The following is a 20,375-nucleotide window of genomic DNA, read 5'->3' as shown; positions in this document are numbered from 1 at the left end:
GGGTTTAGGCTTTCTTTGTTGTTCTATCTCCAACTCCTTTAGGTGTAGGGTTAGGTTGTGTATTTGAGACCTTTTTTGTTTCTTAAGAAAGGCTTCTATCATTATATATTTTCCTCTCAGGACTGCCTTTGTTGTGTCCCACAGATTTTGAACTGTTGTGTATTCACTATCATTTGTTTCCATGAATTTTTTCAATTCTTATTTAATTTCCTGGTTGACCCATTTATTCCTTAGAAGGATGCTGTTTAGTCTCCATGTATTTGGGTTCTTTCCAAATTTCCTGTTGTGATTGAGTTCTAGTTTCAGAGCATTGTTGTCTGAAAATATGCAGGGAATGATCCTAATCTTTTGATACCGGTTGAGACCTGATTTGTGACCCAGGATGTGATCTATTCTGGAGAAGGTTCCATGTGCACTAGAGAAGAATGTGTATTCTGTTGCTTTGGGATGAAATGTTCTGTATATATCTGTGATGTCCATCTGGTCCAGTGTGTCATTTAAGGCCTTGATTTCCTTGTTGATCTTTTGCTTGGATGATCTGTCCATTTCAGTGAGGGGAGTGTTAAAGTCCCCTACTATTATTGTATTATTATTGATGTGTTTCTTTGATTTTGTTATTAATTGGTTGATATAGTTGGCTGCTCCCACGTTAGGGGCATAGATATTTAAAATTGTTAGATCTTCTTGTTGGACAGACCCTTTGAGTACGATATAGTGTCCTTCCTCATCTCTTATTATAGTCTTTGGCTTAAAATCTAATTGATCTGATATAAGGATTGCCACCCCAGCTTTCTTCTGGTGCCCATTAGCATGGTAAATTGTTTTCCACCCCCTCACTTTAAATCTGGAGGTGTCTTCGCGTCTAAAATGAGTTTCTTGTAGGCAACATACTGATGGGTTTTGTTTTTTTATCCATTCTGATACCTTGTGTCTTTTGATTGGGGCATTTAGCCCATTAACATTCAGGGTAACTATTGAGAAATGTGAATTTAGTGCCATTGTATTGCCTATAAGGTGACTGTTACTGTGTATTGTTTCTATTCCTTTCTGGTCTACTAATTTTAGGCTCTCTTTGCTTAGAAGACCCCTTTCAATATTTTCTGTAGCGATGGTTTGGTGTTTGCAAATTCTTTCAGTTTTTGTTTGTCCTGGAAGCTTTTTATCTCTCCTATTTTCAGTGATAGCCTAGCTGGATAGAGTATTCTTGGCTGCATGTTTTTCTTGCTTAGTGCTCTGAATATATCATGCCAGTTCTTTCTGGCCTGTCAGGTCTCTGTGGATAAGCCTGCTTCCAGTCTAATATTTTTACCATTGTATGTTACAGACTTATTTTACTGGGCTGCTTTCAGGATTTTCTCTTTGTCACTAAGACTTGTAAATTTTACTATTAGATGACCTATTCTTATTGATTTTGACAGGGGTCCTCTGTACCTCCTGTATTTTGATGTTTGTTCCCTTTGCCGTATTAGGGAAATTCTCTACAATAATTCTCTCCAATATACCTTCTGCTCCCCTCTCTGTTTTTTCTTCTTCTGGAATCCCAATTATTCTAATGTTGTTTTGTCTTATGGTGTCACTTATCTCTTGAATTCCCCCCTCGTGGTCCAGTATTTGTTTGTCTCACTTTTGCTAAGCTTCTTTATTCTCTGTCATTTGGTCTTCTATATCACTAATTCTCTCTTCTGCCTCATTTATCCTAGCAGTAATTGTCTCCATTTTTGATTGCACCTCATTAATAGCTTTTTTTATTTCAACTTGGTTAGATTTTGTTCTTTTCTTTCTCCAGAAAAGGCTTTTATCTCTCCGGAGAGGGTTTCTCTAATCTCTTCCATGCCTTTTTCAAGCCCAGATAGAACCTTGAGAATCGTCATTCTGAACTCTAGATCTGACATATTACCAATGTCCGTATTGATTATATCCCTAGCCTTCAGTACTGCCTCTTGTTCTTTTTTTTTGTGGTGAGTTTTTCTGCCTTGTCATTTTGTCCACATAAGAATATAAGAAGGAGCAAATAAAATACTAAAAGGGTGGCAAAGACCCCAGGAAAATATTCTTTAACCAAATCAGAAGAGACCCCAAATTGTGGGGGGAGAAAGGGGATAAAAAGAAGTTCTGAAAAAAGAAAAAAAATTAAGAAAACAAATAAAGAAAAAATATAAAAAAGAATATATATATATGTATACATATACATATATACATATATATATATACATATATACATATATATATATATATTAGACTGGTGACTAGAACAGGGTCACCCACTTAATTTTGGGAGTATTTTGGTCTCTTAGAAGAAACTACTCCCAAACTTTTAAAGAATGGAAAACATATATAAGGGTAAACACAATGAAGGGATGGAATATGCCTATAAAGATGAAAATTTTTTTTAATTTCTGAAAAAGGAGTTAATAAAGTAAGTTGGTTGGGAGAATAAAGAAAAAGAAAGTGGAGAGAATTTGCTCAGACTGGAGACTAGAACAAGCCCGGAGCTAGATTTAGGGTATATTTTGACTTATTAGAAGAAGTTGTACCCCAAATTTTTTAGAAGAAAAAACCCTATGTGTATACACAAAAACCCTATGTGTATACACAAAAACCCTATGTGTATACAAAAAATAAAGTTAGATACAATGAAGGATAAAATATGACTATAATAATGAAGATTCAAAAAAGATTATTATTATTAAGAATCATGGGGAGAGAGCCATGAATTCCATGCTTTGCTTTCTCCTCTTCTGGAATTCTGCTGTTCTCCTTGGTTAAGTGAACTTGGTCTTGGCTGGATTTCTTGTTGATCTTTTTGGGGAGGGGCCTGTTGTAGTGATTCTCATGTGTCTTTGCCCGAGGCAGAATTGCACTGCCCTTACCAGGGGCTAAGTAATCCGATTGGGTTCGCTTTCAGGAGCTTTCAGGAGCTTTTGTTCCCTGAGCGCTTCTGTAGAGTTCCGGAGGACGGGAATGAAAATGGTGGCCTCCCAATCTTCAGCTCGGAGGAGCCAAGAGCTCAGAGCCCCACTCCTCAGTGCGCCCTCAGAGAAAAGTGCTCAATCACTCCCGTCTCCCTGGCCTCTGGCTGCAGTCTGAGCTCATCCAGCCTGTGACCAAGCGTCTCTGTCTCTGGCACACAGCTCCGCCTGGAGTCTCCAATCCCAGCAGATCCCTGAGCTCTTCCAGGGGGTGTCTCCCTGGATCTTGTGGGGACCCCACTCACAGAGCAGTGGCCTGTGCCACGGATTATGGTTCAAGGTAATTCCAAGTTGAGAGCTCACTCCTTGGCTCTGTCTCCATAGCCAGCTTCCCCACTCTAATACCTGCGAGCTCTGCGACACTCAGATACCCCTGAGCCTTCTGTGACCCCGTGTTATACCCGAGTTTTCACGTCTGAGAAACCACCAAGGAGCCAACACCAATGCAATCACACAAAGGTTTATTTAACAAGCTTAAGCCTGGGCCCACATATACCCAACACAGCGGAGTAGGGACTTGGACCCGGAGCTTAGTTAAGGCAGGGGTATTTATGGGTTCTTGTTACTAAAACAGGGTGGAGGTTTCTGGAACCAAAGCAGGGTGGGGCTTCCTGTTACTAAAGCAGGGTGGGGCTTCCTGTTACTACAGCAGGGTGGGGGTCCTTAGAACTAGATTAAAGTAGGGGAAAGTTCAGCCCTTGGGCACAGGGGTCTCAGATGGCTGCCCGAGCTAAGATGGCTGTACTTATGCTAAGGCTAAACCAGAGGTGGGATGGCCTTCATTTTTCTCAGCCTCCACATTTCCCCCTCTCAGAGGAACCTAAGGAAGGACCCAATCATGGGTCCAGGCTGGTCTCAGCAACAAGGTCTGGTGGTTGGTATTGCTGTCTGAGTACCATGAGCTGAACTGTACTGACTCTGTCTTTGACAAAAGTAAGCAACATTAGTGGGGTAAGTGAGAATGGTGCAGTCTTAACTTTAGGGGATTGTCCTTGTCGGGCTGACTTTTCCATTCTGAGACAAAGTCCTTGAGAACGGCGTGTGGGTCAGTTTGCTGGACGTGGGTATAGTGGACCCGGGGAGTAAGTGTGAGAGCAGTGTGAGTGGTCAGGATCACAATGTAGGGTCCCTTCCAGTGTGGTTGAAGTGTCTGGTGTTGGTATCTCCGGACGTACACCCAGTCACCCGGCTGATATCGATGGGGGTCTGGGGGTGGCCCAGTCTTATAGAGGGCCCTCAGCTTAGGCCACACCTGTTCATGGGTTTGTTGTAACGTTTGGAGGGAGAAAAGGAGTTGGTGATCATCAAACTCAGCTAGCACCTCAGGTTTTAAATTGGGGAGAATAGGTGGAGGAATACTGAACATGATTTCATAAGGGTTAAGTCCCATCTTATATGGGGAGTTTCACATCCTATATAGGGCAAAGGGGAGGAAAGTCACCCAATCCATGCCAGTTTCCAAGGTTAATTTGGTCAAGGCCTCTTTTAATGTTCTGTTCATCCTCTCTACCTGTCCTGAACTTTGGGGCCTATATGCGCAATGTAATTTCCAATCTGCCCCAAGTACTAGTGCCACTCCCAGTGTTACCTTAGAGACGAATCCTGGTCCATTGTCCCATCCAATCTTAACAGGAAAACCATACTTTGCTAAGATGTCTTCCAGCAGTTTCTTGGTCACGGTCTGTGTGGTTTCATGTTTGGTGGGAAATGCCTCTGTCCATCCTGAAGAAGTATCTACAAATACCAGTAAATACCTGTATCCGTATTTTCCAGGTTTTATCTTGGTGAAGTCCACTTCCCAGTAGGCTCCTGGGCGGTCTTCCCAGAGCCGGGTGCCCGGGTTAGAGCCATGGGCGGTGGCATTAGTTAATTGGCATGCGTGGCAGCTTGCCACAATCTGTTCAATCTTTGATCGGGAGTCTTTGATGGTGATCTTTGCAGGTCACACCAAGTCTTCCATTTTTTTTTTTTTTTTGTTCCCATGTGTGTACTCCTGTGCATTTCGGATAGGAGTCACCATCCCAGTTCCTCTGGTAGGATTATGCTGCTATCTGCAGCTCTCCACCAGCCATGCAGGCATTGTGTCCTGGGAAGACGCCTAATCCATTGTAAGTCTGTGTCAGAGTAGTTGAGGTTGTCTGGCAAGCTAGGTGCTCCCGGTTCAGGCAGTGTGGTCACTAATACATGGTCGACTGAAAGAGCTGCCCCTTTTGCCTTTAAGTCGGCCAGCCTGTTTCCCCTGGCCACTGGCATGTCTGCTTTTTGATGTCCTAGACAATGGATAATGGCCAGTGCCTTAGGCAGCCAGAGGGCCCTTAGGAGCTCAAGGATTTCTGCCTTTTAATAGTCTTTCCTTCTGCTGTTAAGAGCCCTCTTTCTCTATAAATGTCTCTGTGGATGTGAGTTGTGGAAAAGGTGTACCTCCTGTCAGTATAGATGTTTATTCGCTTGCCTGCTCCCATTGTTAGCGCCTTGGTTAGCACAATCATTTCTGCACGTTGGGCAGAAGTTCCAGCCACCAATGGTTCCACCCAGACAGTCTCTGTCTCTGTGGTCACAGCTGCCCCTGCATACCTGATTCCTTCCCAGACAAAGCTACTGCCATCTGTATACCAGGTGTCATCTGCATTTGGCAGTGGTTGGTCCTGGAGATCAGCTCTGACTCTGTGCACCTGAGCCAGGATTTCTTGGCAGTCATATGGGTGGGGGTGTGTGTGTCCCCATCAGGGTTAGGGAGCAGTGTCGCTGGGTGTAGGGTTATTAGCGCCTGGAACAAAATTCTGGTAGGGTTCAAAAGCAAGCTCTGGTAATGGGTCAAGCAGACATTGCTGATCCATCTGTCCAGGGGTTGTTTGAGTACCCCTTCAATGGCATGTGGGGTAGCGATGTATAGTTCCTGCCCCATAGTCAGCTTATCTGCATCTTTAACCATGGTGGCCACTGCAGCAATAATTTTTAAACATGGAGGCAGGCCATCCAGTGGCCACGGCATCTAATTTCTTTGAGAGGTATGCCACTGGTCTCTTCCAGGGGCCCATGTATTGAATTAGGACTCCCTTTGCCACCCCTTCCTTTTCATCCATGTAAAGATGGAAGGGCTTAGATCAGGGAGCCTGAGTGCCGGGGTTGAAAGCAAGTCTTGTTTAAGGTCATTGAAGGCTTTGTCTATGGCCTCAGTCCATACAAAGTCCTGTTTTTGTTTCATGGCCTCGTAGAGGGGGGCTTAGCTATGTCAGCGAAACCTGGGATCCACAATTGGCAGAACCCAGCCGACCCTAGGAATTCACATACCTGGCGGACGTTTTGAGGCTGTGGGATTCTCATGACAGTCTCCTTCCGTGCATCCATTAACCATCTTTGTCTATCTTTTAATTTGTAACCCAGATAGCTCACCTCCATTTTGCAGATCTGGGCCTTCTTAGCTGAAGCCTGGTATCCCAGAGTAGCTATCGTTTGGAGCAAGTCCTTGGTGCCTTGTAGGCATGTTTCCTGGTCCTCTGCTGCCAACAGGATATCATCTACATATTGTAATAGAGTCAGATTAGGGTGTTGGGCACGGAACTCACCTAAGTCTTCGTGCAGTGCCTCATCGAAGATGGTGGGCAAATTCTTGAATCCTTGCGGTAGTCGAGTCCAGGTGAATTGGCCATTGATGCCATTCTCCGGGTCCGCCCATTCAAAAGCAAAGAGGTCTTGGCTCTTTGGGGCCAAGAGCAAGCTGAAAAAGGCATCATTTAGGTCTAGCACTGTATACCAACTCTTGTCTGGGGGCAACGTGGAGAGGAGGGTGTAGAGGTTTGGGACCGTAGGGTGCATGTCCATCACCCATCGGTTAACTTCCCTCAAGTCCTGGACTGGTCTATAATCATTAGAGTGTGGCTTTCATACCGGCAGCAGGGGAGTGTTCCATGCTGACTGACAAGGCCACAGTATGCCTGAGTCTAGCAGTCGCTGGAAGTGTGGGGTGATTCCCATCCATGCTGTGAGAGGCATGGGGTATTGGTGGACTCTGACTGGTTCTGCTCCTGGCTTTAGTTCAATGTATATCGCTGGCCGATGTTGGGCCAATCCCATTCCCTCGGTTTCTGCCCACGCTTGGGGAAACTCCTGCAACCAGTGGTCAGTGTCGGTCATTGGTTCTGGGGGAGTTTGGTTAAGACAATATTTGTCCTCCAGGTTCATGACAAGCACCTGGATCAGGTGTCCCTCTTTATCCAGAAACTTTGCCCCTTCAGGGTGGAAACTAATTTGGGCTCCCATCTTGGTGAGTAGGTCCTGGCCTAACAGGGGGTAGGGGCACTCAGGAATGGCCATGAAGGAGTGGGTTATCTGGCCTACACCAAGATCCACTGTTCTTCAGGTAGTCCATAATATTGTTTAGTGCCTGTGGCCCCCTGTACCCATGAGGTCTTATTTGTCAACTTCCCTTGAGGTTGTAGCAAGACAGAGTTCTATGCCCCAGTGTCTACTAGGAATTTAATTGGTTGCCCCTCCACTTTAAGGGTTACCCTGGGCTCGGGGAGGTGTGCCAAACCCCGACTCCCCCAGTTATCCAACTCTTCAACCTCCAAGATAGTAGTGGAGGCCTTTGGTCTTTTATCGGGGGATTCCTTTAACTAGGGGCAGACCCTTGCCCAGTGGCCTTCTTTCCTGCAATAAGCACACTTGTTTCTATTCAGTTTGGGGCATTCTTGGTGGGGGCCGTCCCCCTTACCTTTTCCTGAAGCCAGCTTCTTGAGACATCTCTGTTTTTCATGTGGGTCATCCATGGTCATGGCCAGTAGGATCTTAGCCAGGTTACAAGTCTGATGGTCACTTATCCTAGCCTGTTGCTCCTCCAGGGTCTCTCTGTTATTGTAGATTCTGCCACCACTATCAGATCCTGTAGGCTCTTCTCTCCTAGTCTTTCTACCCTCTGTAATTTCCTTTTAATGTCTGGAGCAACTTGGTTAACAAAAGCCATAACTATGGCAACTTTGGTCTTTGGGGCCTCTGGATTCATAGGGGTGTACTGTCTGAACACCTCTATGATCCTTTTTGGGAATGCTGCCGGACTCTCATCTTTACCCTGTTTTACATCATATACCTTGGCCGGATTGGTAGGCTTGCATGCTTCAGCCTTGAGACCTGCCATTAGAGTCTGGCGGTAGACCCAGAGCCTCTCCTTACCCTCTGCTGAGTTGTATAGTCCCAAGCGGAGCGAGACAAGGGGAAAGCTGCATTTATGAGATCAGAGTTCTAACCTGGCTGTCTGTCGTCACCCAGGATGGACTTCCGGGCTTCCATCTGGATTCGCTCTCTTTCCTCAGTGGTAAAGAGGACCTGCAAGAGCTGCTGACTGTCATCCCAGGTGGGCTGATGGGTGAAAAGAACAGTATCCAAAAGACCAGTCAGATATTTTGGGTTATCGGAGAACTTTGCATGTTGAATTCTTCAATTATATAAATCACTAGTAGAGAATGGCCAATATAACATTGGTTGTCCTGTTTCATCAGGGGGTCCCATGGCATGGAGGAGGACAGTGGAATTGGCCGGTCCCAGGTTTGAGGCTGGGGCCGCTCGATGGGTCCGTCCACATGTCCCTGCCGCCGGCCCATGCATGGTGGCCCCTCCATCTGGGAGGGGGGTGGCACTCCCTCAACAGCCCCTGATGCCTCTGCTGGAGGGGAAGACGCAGGAGGGTGGGGAGACCTGGTAGGGTGGCGGAAAAATCAGGTCCTCCGTGGGAGTATCCTGGAAGACCAGGTAAAGCGGAGTCTTTGGTTTCGACTCCGCTTTCTTGTTAGACTTAGGAGTTGGTTTCTGCAGGGTGGAAGGTCCTGCTTCGGGAGGGAGAAAAGGTTTAAGCCAGGAGGGAGGATTCTCTATCATGTCTTGCCAGACCAGTATATAAGGTATTTGGTCAGGGTGGCCATGTGGTTTTTCTCTGAAGATGACAGCCTTAACCTGTAGGATAATAGGCAGGTTGAAATGTTCCCTCCCGGAGCCATTTTATATTAAAAGCTGGCCGCTCAGACATGCAGAAAGTCCGAAACTTTCCCTTTCGTACAACTGTGCTCAGATTATGAACTCTCTCCCTGACATCCGAGAAGTGGTTAATCATCAGGGACAGAGGGGTAGTCTGTGTCTGTCCCATCACGCCTTCAGTCCACAACAAGGCACATACACTTACAACAATTAACGAGAATACACACACACAAACGATCCAGCATGACTGCGAAGACAAAACTGAAAGGAAGGTAAGGGAGAATCCAACCGCAGTGGCAGCCAGCTCTCCTCACAGATGAGGATTTTGTCCTCCAGGCGGGGGTAAGGGACACCTCTTCCAAAAATTCCCATAAACTTAATAACCAGCACAACAGACAAAATTCCCATACATTTAATAAACAGCACAACTGACAACAAAAACAAGATGCCTGACTGCCTTGGGGGACCACGACCCCCTGGTGACTGTCTAAGGGGACTCTAACCCCCTGAAACGGTGGGGGACTTGAACCCCCTGGTGACCGCCTAGGGGGACTCTAACACCTGAAATGGCAGGGGACTCAAACCCCTGCAGAGGCAAAGGACGTCTCCCAAGACCCCCAGTTGACAGCCCGCCACGTGTGTCCGCTTGAGCCAATGTCGACCCAGATACAAGTTGGAATTCCTACAGGTAAAAATGCAGACTGGAGCTCCCAAAGTATGCACGCAAATAGATAAAAATGAGTGCACTCACCAGCCGGCGCAAGACCCTCTGGGTTGGTGTCCTGGGAGTCTCCCAGATCTCGGTGGAACCTCCAAATATTATACCCGAGTTTTCGCATCTGAGAGACCACCAAGGAGCCAACACTGATGCAATCACACGAGAGTTTATTCAACAAGCTTAAGCTTGGGCCCAAGTATACCCGACACAGCGGAGTAGGGACTTGGACCTGGAGCTTAGTTAAGGCAGGGGTATTTATGGGTTCCTGTTACTAAAGCAGGGTGGAGGTTTCTGGAACCAAAGCAGGGTGGGGTTTCCTGTTACTAAAGCAGGGTGGGGGTCTCTGGAACCAAAGCAGGGTGGGGGTTCTTGTTACTAAAGCAGGGTGGGGGTCCTTAGAACTAAAGTAAAGTAGGGGAAAGTTCAGCCCTTGGGCACAGGGGTCTGAGATGGCTGCTGGAGCTAAGATGGCTATACTTATGCTAAGGCTAAACCTGAGGTGGGATGGCCTTCATTTTTCTCGGCCTCCACACCCGCGGGACCTGAGACCATGCTGACCCCGCGTGGGCTTCACCCCGGTTTAGCCTCTGGAGCAATGGCCCTCAGTGGAGCAGACTTTTAAAAGTCCTGATTTTGTGCTCCATTGTTTTGCTGCTTGCTGGGAGCCAGCCCCTCCCCCCCACAGTCTATCTTCCCGTCGCTTTGGATTCACTTCTCCACAGGTCATACATTTCAGAAAGTGGTCGATTTTCTGTTTCTAGAATTGTTGCTCTTCTTCTCTTCGACCTCCTGTTGGACTTGTAGGTGTTGGAATGGTTTGATAAGCTACCTAGCTGATCTCCTGCTACCTGATGTCGTCTCAACCTGCTACTTCTCCGCCATCTTGACTTCTCCCCCCCAACCCCGTGTATTCTGATATTCCTGAATCTAGGCATACTTGACTTTAGTCTAGAAAAAGATAAAAACACTTTGTATTATATTTGTCTGCTTGGGTTGCCATAACAAAATATCACAGCCTGGGTAGTTTAGACAACAGAAATTTTTTCCCCCCACAGTTCTGGAAGTTAGAAGTCCAAGACCACTATGTTGGCAAGTTTGTTTTTTTCTGAGGCCTCTCTTCTGGGATTGCACCTGGGTGCCTGCTCACTGTTCTCACACGTCTTTTCCTCTGTGTGTGTGTACATCCCTGGTGTCTTCTTGTGTGTCCAAATTCTCTTTTATATGGACACCAATCAAACTGGATTAGGACCCACCCTGAGGGCTGTATTTTAAATTAGTCACTTCTTTCAAGGCTCTTACCTGAATACAGTTGCATTCTGAGGTACCGAGGCTTCAACATATGAATTTGGGTGTGACAAATGTAGCCCATAGCTAATGTAACATAGAGTTTTTACAAATAATCTCTTTCCCTTAAGGTCGGGTTGACTTCCTCAAAAAGGATGAAATATGGAAACAGAAATTTTGAAGACACATCTCAGGAATTCTGAAGATGCTGCTACAATTTTGGGTGATTTCAAAACAGTTTTGTTACACAATAACATGTGGCCCAGAAATACCTTATTTAATGAGTACTCACTATGTGCCAATCACTGTGTATATTTTTATACATACATATAAATATATGTGTGTGTAAATGTAAAAAAGTGTGTGTGTATGTATGTATACATATACATATAATTTATTTTTTTATTTAATTGTCAGAGAGAGAGAGAGTGAACAAGCAGGGGGAGTGGCAGGCAGAGGGAGAAGCAGGCTCACCTCTGAGCAAGGAGCCTGATACAGGACTCGATCCCAGGACCCCAGGATCATGACCTGAACTGAAGGCAGACACTTAATCAACTGAGCCACCCAGGCATCCCTACATGTATGTATAATTTAATACTCAAAAAAAGGCATCCAAGACCAGTAAGTACTGGTCCTATTCACATTTTAGAGATGAGGAATAATAGCTATAGGGAAGTTTAATCAAATTACCCAAGGCTATTTAACAAAAAATAATAGAACCTAGAATCGAACCTATATGCTATTCTGAATCCACAGTCAAATCTTTTACTAGGTTAATTTCCTTATGATGGAAAAAATAAATTTCTTTCTCTGTCCCTGTCCGCCTCTGTCTCTCTCTGTCCTCTCTCAGGAACAAGGAATGCCATTATTATTATCGAGTCACACAGTTATTCTCCTATTGCTTCATTTAAGTAAAAAAAAAAAAAAGTGTTACAGAGATTGTGTAACCAATTGTCATTATAAGCAATTCAACCCTCCAACAATTATTTCATGAGTATTTGTTTGCACTGAGCTAGGTATTAGCAGTGTTAGAGTATGTTAAATCTTGCTGTCTATATTTGAAGATCTTATAGTCAAGTTGGAATGGCGGTGCATCTTGTACACTAGTAAAACTGAAGGCAGTTTGGTGTAGGCTGTCATGAGCATCAGAGTATTTCTGGCACGTAGAGTATATGCAGGAAAACTTCTCTGTGCCAGCACACTGACAAACTTGTATATGGGCCAGGTAAAATTTCAGAAGTTTGATCTGGGGCTAGATAGAATGCCCTGTTGTCCTCCATGAACATGGAAAGATAGGATGGTGTCTGAGATACTGGTACAAGACCATTTCTCACCAACACCCTTATCACCTCTCTGGTTCCAATACTTTTCAACTTGATTCCTCCCTTCTCCCTGACCTGAGGGTACAGGCAAAAGCTATAGCATATTCCAATGCCTAACTGCAATATGGAAATGACTCCATTTCCACACCACTGAGTTCCACAACACTAATGATGCCTATCATCTGGCAAATTTTGCTTTGATGTCCTGTGGAACAAGGAAAGTGGAAGGTGACATCATGTTTAAATTACTTTTCCTGTCTATATAAGAAATAAACTGACTCTATCTGGGCTGCCTGTTACTGACCAAAACTGTCAGCTTGTTTGACAGGAAGCTTTCTGTAAATGTTAGCTACTACTTCTCTCGTACATCATTTGAGCATTAGGGATTAGTGTGGTCCACGTATACAAAATCTGTCAACAAACGGAAAGAGTTATCATTTATGCTCATTTAACTGTTCATAAGGAAAAATGTGGAATAATAAATGCTATAATTGCAGACTAGATATATAGAAGTCCAGTGTTCTTGATACAGATTTGATCTTTATCTGAGGATATGATAATCTAGCCCTAAGGAATATACAGATTCTGGCATCATGTGGAACGTTGAGTCTAGCTATTGTGATCAGAAATATCTGGGTACATGATAATAACACTAAAATCCCTCTTTACTGTGCCAGATACTGTTTTGAGCTTTTAACATGTACCATCTATTTTTATCCTTACAAAAATCTAGAAGGCATGTGTTATTACTGTGCCCAATTGACAGATGAGAAAACAGGATCCCAGGCTCACTAATTTGTCTGGAACCACGCAACAAGTCAGTGCTAAAATTGGAACTGAAACCCAGGATGTCTGACTCTGAAGCTAAGCTCAACATGTTAGGAGATCATGAAAATCATGAAGTTGCTTAGAGCCTCAATTTCAATGTCCATAAAATGGGAAGAAACATAGGAGTTTCCACATAGGAAAGTTGTTTTTATTATGTATTTTTTTTAATGTTTATTCGACAGAGAGAGATCACAAGTAGGCAGAGAGGCAGGCAGAGACAGAGGAAAGCAGGCTGCTCACTGAGCAGAGAGCCCAATGTGGGGCTCGATCCCAGGACCCTGGGATCATGACCTGAGCCGAAGACAGAGGCTTTAACCCACTGAGCCACCCAGGCGCCCCTATTATGTATTTTTTAAAGATTGTATTTATTTATTTGTCAGAGAGAGAGAAACAGCACAAGCGGGGGGCGGGGGGAGGGCAACAGGCAGAGTGAGAAGCAGGCTCACCGCCAAACAAGTAGTCCAACGTGGGACTCAATCCCAGGACCCTGGGATCCTGACCTGAGCCAAAGGCAGGAGCTTAACCGACTGAACCACTCAGGTGCACCAGAAAGTTGTTTTCAAAACCTGTTATTAAAGAACAGAGCTTAATGGCTGACATACAACAGGTACTCAATAGTTGCTTATTTTTTTTACTGTGGTAAAATACATATAAAATTTATTATGTAAAAAATTTAATTTAAACAATTTAATTATCTTAAAAAATTTTAAATTTAAAAAATTTTAATTTTATTATCTTAAAATTTAAAGTCAGTAGTATTAAATATATTCATACTGTTTACAACAAAGCCATAGAACTTTTTCATCTTGCGAAATGGAAACAATATCCCATTTTCCCTTACCCCAGCCCTTGACAAATGTTATACTTTTTTCATGAGTTTGACTGCCCTAGACATATAAGTGGAATCATATAGTATTTGTCTTTTTGTGACTGGCTCGTGTCACTTAGAATAATGTCTTCAGGGTTCATCCATGTACCATGAGTCAAGATTTCTGTCCTTTTTAAGGCTGAATAATGTTCCATTGTATGTACATACCACATTTTCTTTTCATACTTATCCATTAATGGACTCTTGGATTGCTTCCACCTGTTGGCTAATGTGAATAGTGTTGTTAATGCTATGTGTGCAAATATCTCTTCAAAACCTTTCTTTAAATATTTTTGGATATATACCCAGAAATGGAATTGTAAGATCATATAGTAACTTTAATTTTAATTTTTTAATGAACAAACTTACTGTTTGCCAGTGATTCCCACTAACAGTGCACAGAATTTGCAATTTCTTCACATCCTTGACAACACTTTTTATTTTGCATTCATTTTTTTAAAGAGCAGCCGTCCTATGGATGTGCAGTCATATTGTAATTTTGATTTGCATTTCCCTAATGATTAGCAATATTGAGGATCTATTCATACGTTTGTTGCCAATATGTATATAATTTTGTAGAAGTGTGTATTCAAGTCCTTTGCCCATTTTTTTTTTTAGATTTTATTTATTTATTTGATAGACAGAAATCTCAGGTAGGTGGAGAGGCAGGCAGAGAGAGAGAGAGAGAGGAGGAAGCAGGCTCCCCATTGAGCAGGGAGCCCGATGTGGGGCTCGATCCCAGGACTCTGGGATCACGACCTGAGCCGAAGGCAGAGGCTTTAACCCACTGAGCCACCCAGGCGCCCCTCCTTTGCCCATTTTTAAAGTAAGATTAAAATTGTTGTTGTTACTGAATTGTTGCTACTGAATTGTAGCAGTTCTTTATATATTCATGATATTAACCTCTTATCAGATACAGGATTTGCAAATGTTTTCTCCCATTCTGTAAGCTGATTTTTTCACTCTGTGGATTCTGTCCTCCGATACACAGTTTTTAATTTTAATGTTCAATTTATCTATTTTTGCTGCCTATGCTGTAGGTGTCATATCCAAGAAATGATTGCTGAATTTAATGTTATGAAGGTTTTCCCCTGTTTTCTCTCTAAGAGTTTTATAGTTCTTGCTCTTATGTTTAGGTCTTTGATTCATTTTGACTTAATTTTTGTATATGGTATAACAGCCCACCTTCACTCTTTTGCATGTGGATTTCCAGTTATCTCAACACCATTTGTTCTCCATTAATAGTTATTAGCACCCTTGTCCAAACTCATTTAGCCATATATGCAAGGGTTTATTTCTGAGCTTTCTATTGTGTTCCATTGGTCTATATGTTTGTCTTCATGCCAGTACCACACTCTTTTGATTAATGTAGCTTTGTAATGTGTTTTGAAACCAGGATGTGTGAATTCTCCAATTTTGTTCTTTTTCAAGATTTTGGGGGGCTATTTGGAGTCTCTTGATTTGCATTTCCCTGATGACTATTGATGCTGAGCATCTTTTCATGTACCTGTTGTCTATTTGGATGTCTTTCAGAAAAAGATCTATTTGATTCTTCTGCCCATTTGTGAATTGGATTTTTGTTTTTGTTGTTATTGAGTTGTGTGAGTTCTTTATATTTTAAATATTAACCCCTCATCCAGTGTATGATTTGCAAAACTTTTCTCCCATTCTTTAGGTTGCTTTTTCATTTTGTTGGAGTTTTTTGTTGTTGTTGTTGTTGTTGTTCTTTACAGAATCTTTTTAGTTTGTTGTAGTCCCATTTATTGATATTTGCTTTTGCTGTTTGTGCTTTTGGTGCCATATCCAAGAAATGATTACCAAGACAATGTTGAGAAACTTCTTCCCTACATTTTCTTCAAGGAATTTTATAGTGTAAGGTCTGTTTAAGTTTTTGATCCATTTCAAATTAATTTTTGTGAGTGGTATAAGATAGAGGTCCAGTTTCATTTTTCTGCATAAAAAATTTCCTTTTTTATTGATCCAGGTGTTTTTTTTTCTATATTCTTATTACGTTAGTCACCATATAGTACATCATTAGTTTTTTTTTTAAAGATTTTATACATTTATTTGACAGAGAGATCACAAGTAGGTGGAGAGGCAGGCACTAAGAGAGGAGGAAGCAGGCTCCCTGCTGAGCAGAGCCTGATTCGGGCTTGATCCCAGGACCCTGAGACCATGACCTGAGCCGAGGGCAGAGGTTTTAACCAATTGAGCCATCCAGACACCCCCATCATTAGTTTTTGATGTAACATTCCATAATTCATTGTTGGATGTAATACCCAGTATGCCATGCAATCTGTGCCCTCCTTAATACCCATCATCAGGCTAACCCATCCCCCCACCCCATCCCCTCTAAAATCCTCCATTTGTTTCTCAGAGTCCATAGTTTATCATGGGTCCTCTCCACCTCTGATTCCCCCCGTTCTGCTTCATTTTTCCCTTTCTTCTCCTAAGTCCTCCATGCTATTCCTTATGTTCCACAAATATGTGAAACCATATGATAATTGACTTTCTTTGCTTGACTTATTTCACTTAAGATTTTATTTACTTATTTGTCAGAGAGAGAGGGAGACAGAGAGAGAGCATGTAAGCAGAAGCAGAGGAAGTAGTGGGCAGAAGGAGAAGCAGGCTCCTTGCAAAGCAAGGATCCCAGTGTGGGACTGGATCCCAGAACCTGGGATCATGACCTGAGCTGAAGGCAGACACTTAACTGACTGAGCCACACAGGCATCCCTCCCAACACCATTTGTGGAAGACACTATCCTTTCTTCATTAGGTGTCCTTGGCTCCCTTGTTGAATATTATTTGACATAATATGTGGGGGTTTAATTGCATTGTTGCATTGGTCTCTGTGTTTATTTTTATGCCAGTACCTTACTGTTTTCATTACTATAGCTTTGGAGTATGGTATGAAATCAGAAGTCTGATATCTCCAGGTTTGTTCTTCTTTCTCAGGGCTGCTTTCAATATTCAGGGCCTTTTGTGGTTGCATACACATTATAGAATTGTTTTTCCTAGGGTGCCTAGGTGGCTCAGTCTTTTAAGCAGCTGTCTTCAGCTCAGGTCATGATCCCAGGTTCCTGGGATTGAGTCCCACATTGGGCTCCTTCCTCAGTGAGGAGTCTGCTTATCTCTCCCTCTGCCCATCCCCTCCTGCTCATGCTCTCTCTCTCTTTCAAATAAATAAATAAATAAATAAATAAATACATAAATAGAATTTTTTTCTATTTCTGTGAAGAATGTCATTGGAATTTTAATAGGAATTGCACTGAATCTATAAATGGCTTTGGGTGGTATGGACGTTTTAACAAAATTCATTCTTCTGACTCATGAACATGGGATGTCTTTCCATTTGTTTGTATCTTCTTTGATTTCTTTCAAAAAAGTCTAGTAGTTTTCTTTATACAGATCTTATACTTCCTTGGTTAAATTTATTCCTAAGTATTTTATTGTTTTTGATGCTATTGTTAATAGGATAGTTTTCTTTACTTCTTTTTCAGGTGTTTCATTTTTAGTGTATAGGAATGTAATGGATTTATGTGTGTTGATTTTACATCCGGTAACTTACTGAATTTATTGATTAATTCCAACAGTTTTTGATCATGTCTTTGGGATTCTGTTTTTTACATACAAAATCATATCATTTGCAAATAATGAAAAATTTACTTCTCCTTTCTGATTCAGATGCCTTTTATTTCTTTGTCTTCCTAATTGCTTTAGCTAGGACTTTCAGTACTATATTGAATAAGAGTGATGAGAGTGGGCATCCTTGTCTTGTTTACCATTGAATATAATGTTAGCTGTGGGTTTGTCATATAAGGTCTTTATTATGTTGAGGTATGCTCTTTCTATACCAAGTCTGTTGAGAATTTTTATCATGAAGAGATATTTGTATTTTGTCAGATGCTTTTTCTGTATTTATTGAGATAACCATGTGATTTTTATCTTTTATTCTTTTGATTTAGTGTATTACATTTATTGATTCATGTATGTTGAACCATCCTTCCATCCCAGGGATAAGTCTTACTTGGTCATGATGTATAATCCTTTTAATATGTTCTTGAATTTGGTTCGCTAATATTTTGTTGAGAGTTTTTGCATCTGTATTCATTAGGGATGTTGACCTCTAGGGGATTTTCATTATAGTGCTCTTATCTGGCTTTGGCATTAGGGTAATGCTAGCCTCATAGAATGAATTTGAGTGCTCCCTCCTCTTCAAATTTTTAGAAGAGTTTGAGAAGGATTGGCATTAATTTTTCTTTTAATATTTGGTAGAATTCACCAGTGAAGTCATCTCATCCTGGGGTTTTCTGTGTTGGGAGGTTTTAATTACTAATTCAGTCTTTTTACTCACTATAGGCCTGTTCTGATTTTCTGTTTCTTACTGATTCAGTTTTGGTAGGTTGTGTGTTTGTAGAAATGTATCCATTTCTTCTAGGTTATCTGATTTATTGGCATGTAACTGTAGACAGTAGTTTCTTATTATCCTGTGTAATTCTGTATTATCAGTATAATGTCTCTTCTTTTATTTCTAATTTGAGTTTTCTCATTTTCTTATTCTAGCTAAAGATCTGTCAGTTCTCTCTTTTTAAAAGCAGCTTACTTTTGTTAATCCTTTCTGTTGTTTTTCTGATCTCTAATTTATTTTCACTATGACCTTTATTCTTTCCTTTCTTCCGCTAACTTTGGGCTTAATTTGATCTTCCTTTTCAAGTTCCTTGATGTGGAGAGTTAGGTTGTTTATTTGAAAACTTTCTGATTTCTCAATATATACATTTATCTCTATGAACTTCCCTCACAGAATTGCTTTTGCAGCATCCCATAGGTTTTGATATGTTGGGTTTCAATTTTCATTTGTTTTGAGATATATTTTATTTCCCTTTTGATTTCTTCTTTCATTCATTGATTTTTCAGAGTGTGTTATTTAGGAGAGCCTGGGTGGCTCAGTCAGTTAAGTGTCGGACTCTTGGTTTCAGTTCAGGTCATGATCTCAACATCATGAGATTGAGCCCCACCTTGGGCTCCTCACTCAGTACAGAGTCTGCTAAGAGATTCTCTCTCCTTCTACTCTTCTCCCTGCTTGTGTGGGTGCACACTCTCTCTTTCCCTCTCTCTGTCTCTCTCTCAAATGAATGAATGAATGAATTAATTAATTAATTAAATCTTCTAAGGAAAAAGAAGTGTGTTATTTAGATTCCACATATTTGAAGTTTTTTCGGCTTTCCTTTTCTTGATTTCTAGTTTCATACCACTGTGATCAGAAAATATAGTTGATAAGATTTCAGTTTTCTTAAATTTGCTAAGATTTGCTTTGTGTCCTATGGTCTGTCCTGGAGAATATTCCAGTACACTTGAGTAGAATGTGTATCCTGTTACTGTTAGATAGAATATTCTATATATGTGTGTTATATCTGTTTGGTTTACAGCATGTTTTAAGTCCAGTGTTTTCTTTTTTCTTTGTTTTTTTAAAGCTTTTATTTATCTGTTTGACAGAGACCACAAGTAGGCAGAGAGGCTGGCAGACCGGCGGGAGTGGGGTTGGGGGGTGAGGAAGGTTTCCCTCTGAGCAGACATGGGGCTAGATCCCAGGACCCTGGGATCATGACCTGAGCCAAATGCAGAGGCTTTAACCCACTGAGCCACCTAGGTGCCCCAGTCCAGTGTTTTCTTGATTTTCTGTCTGGATGAACCATCCATTGCTGAAAGTGAGGTATTGAATTCTCCTCCTATTATTATACCATTGTATATATCTCCCAGATCTATTAGTATTTGCTTTGATATATTTGGGTGCTCCAATGCATGTATTTATGATCCTTATATTTTCTTATTGTTTCGACTACTTAATCATTATATAATGACCTTCTTTGTCTCTTGTTACCATTTCTGGCTTACAGTCTATTTTGTCAGATATAAGTGCGGCTATCTCCATGTTCTTTTGGTTTTCACTTTATTAATCCCTTCACTTTGAGCCTGTTTGTCTTTAAAGCTGAAATGAGCCTCCTGTAGGCAGCATATAATTTGGTCTTTTTTTTTTTATTCCATCTAACCACTTCATGCCTTTTTATCAGTGAATTCAATTCATTTACACTTAAAGTGATTACTGATCTGTAAGGACTTACTATTGTCCTCCTATTGATTGTTTCCTGGTTGTTTTATATTTCCAATTTTTAAATTTTTCCCTTTCTTTTGGCCTACCTTTATAAATTTGTGGTTCTTTACAGTTATTTACTCTGTTTCCTTTTTTTATGTTCTGTAAATTTGCTTTAGATTTTTTCCTTTGTGGTTTCATGAGGCTTATGTAGAACATCTTAGAGATAAAACCATCCATTTTTTTCTGACAGCAATTTATCATGTTCATTTTTTAAAGCTTTGCCTTTTTACTCTTCCTCCCTTTTCTGATGTCAGAATTTACCTCTTTT

General features: G+C 41.8%; 2 pseudogenes; both read right to left on the bottom strand.

Annotated features, from left to right (window-relative positions):
• Positions 1-4,374: 4,374 nt before the first annotated feature.
• Positions 4,375-7,725, bottom strand: LOC123934625 (annotated as a pseudogene).
• A 60-nt stretch (positions 7,726-7,785) lies between these two features.
• LOC123934624 lies at positions 7,786-8,570 on the bottom strand (annotated as a pseudogene).
• Between the last annotated feature and the right edge of the window lie 11,805 nt (positions 8,571-20,375).

The sequence above is a fragment of the Meles meles genome, chromosome X (genome assembly GCF_922984935.1).
Source record: "Meles meles chromosome X, mMelMel3.1 paternal haplotype, whole genome shotgun sequence".
Lineage (NCBI taxonomy): Eukaryota > Metazoa > Chordata > Mammalia > Carnivora > Mustelidae > Meles > Meles meles.
This window is presented reverse-complemented; position numbering and strand designations above follow the sequence as displayed.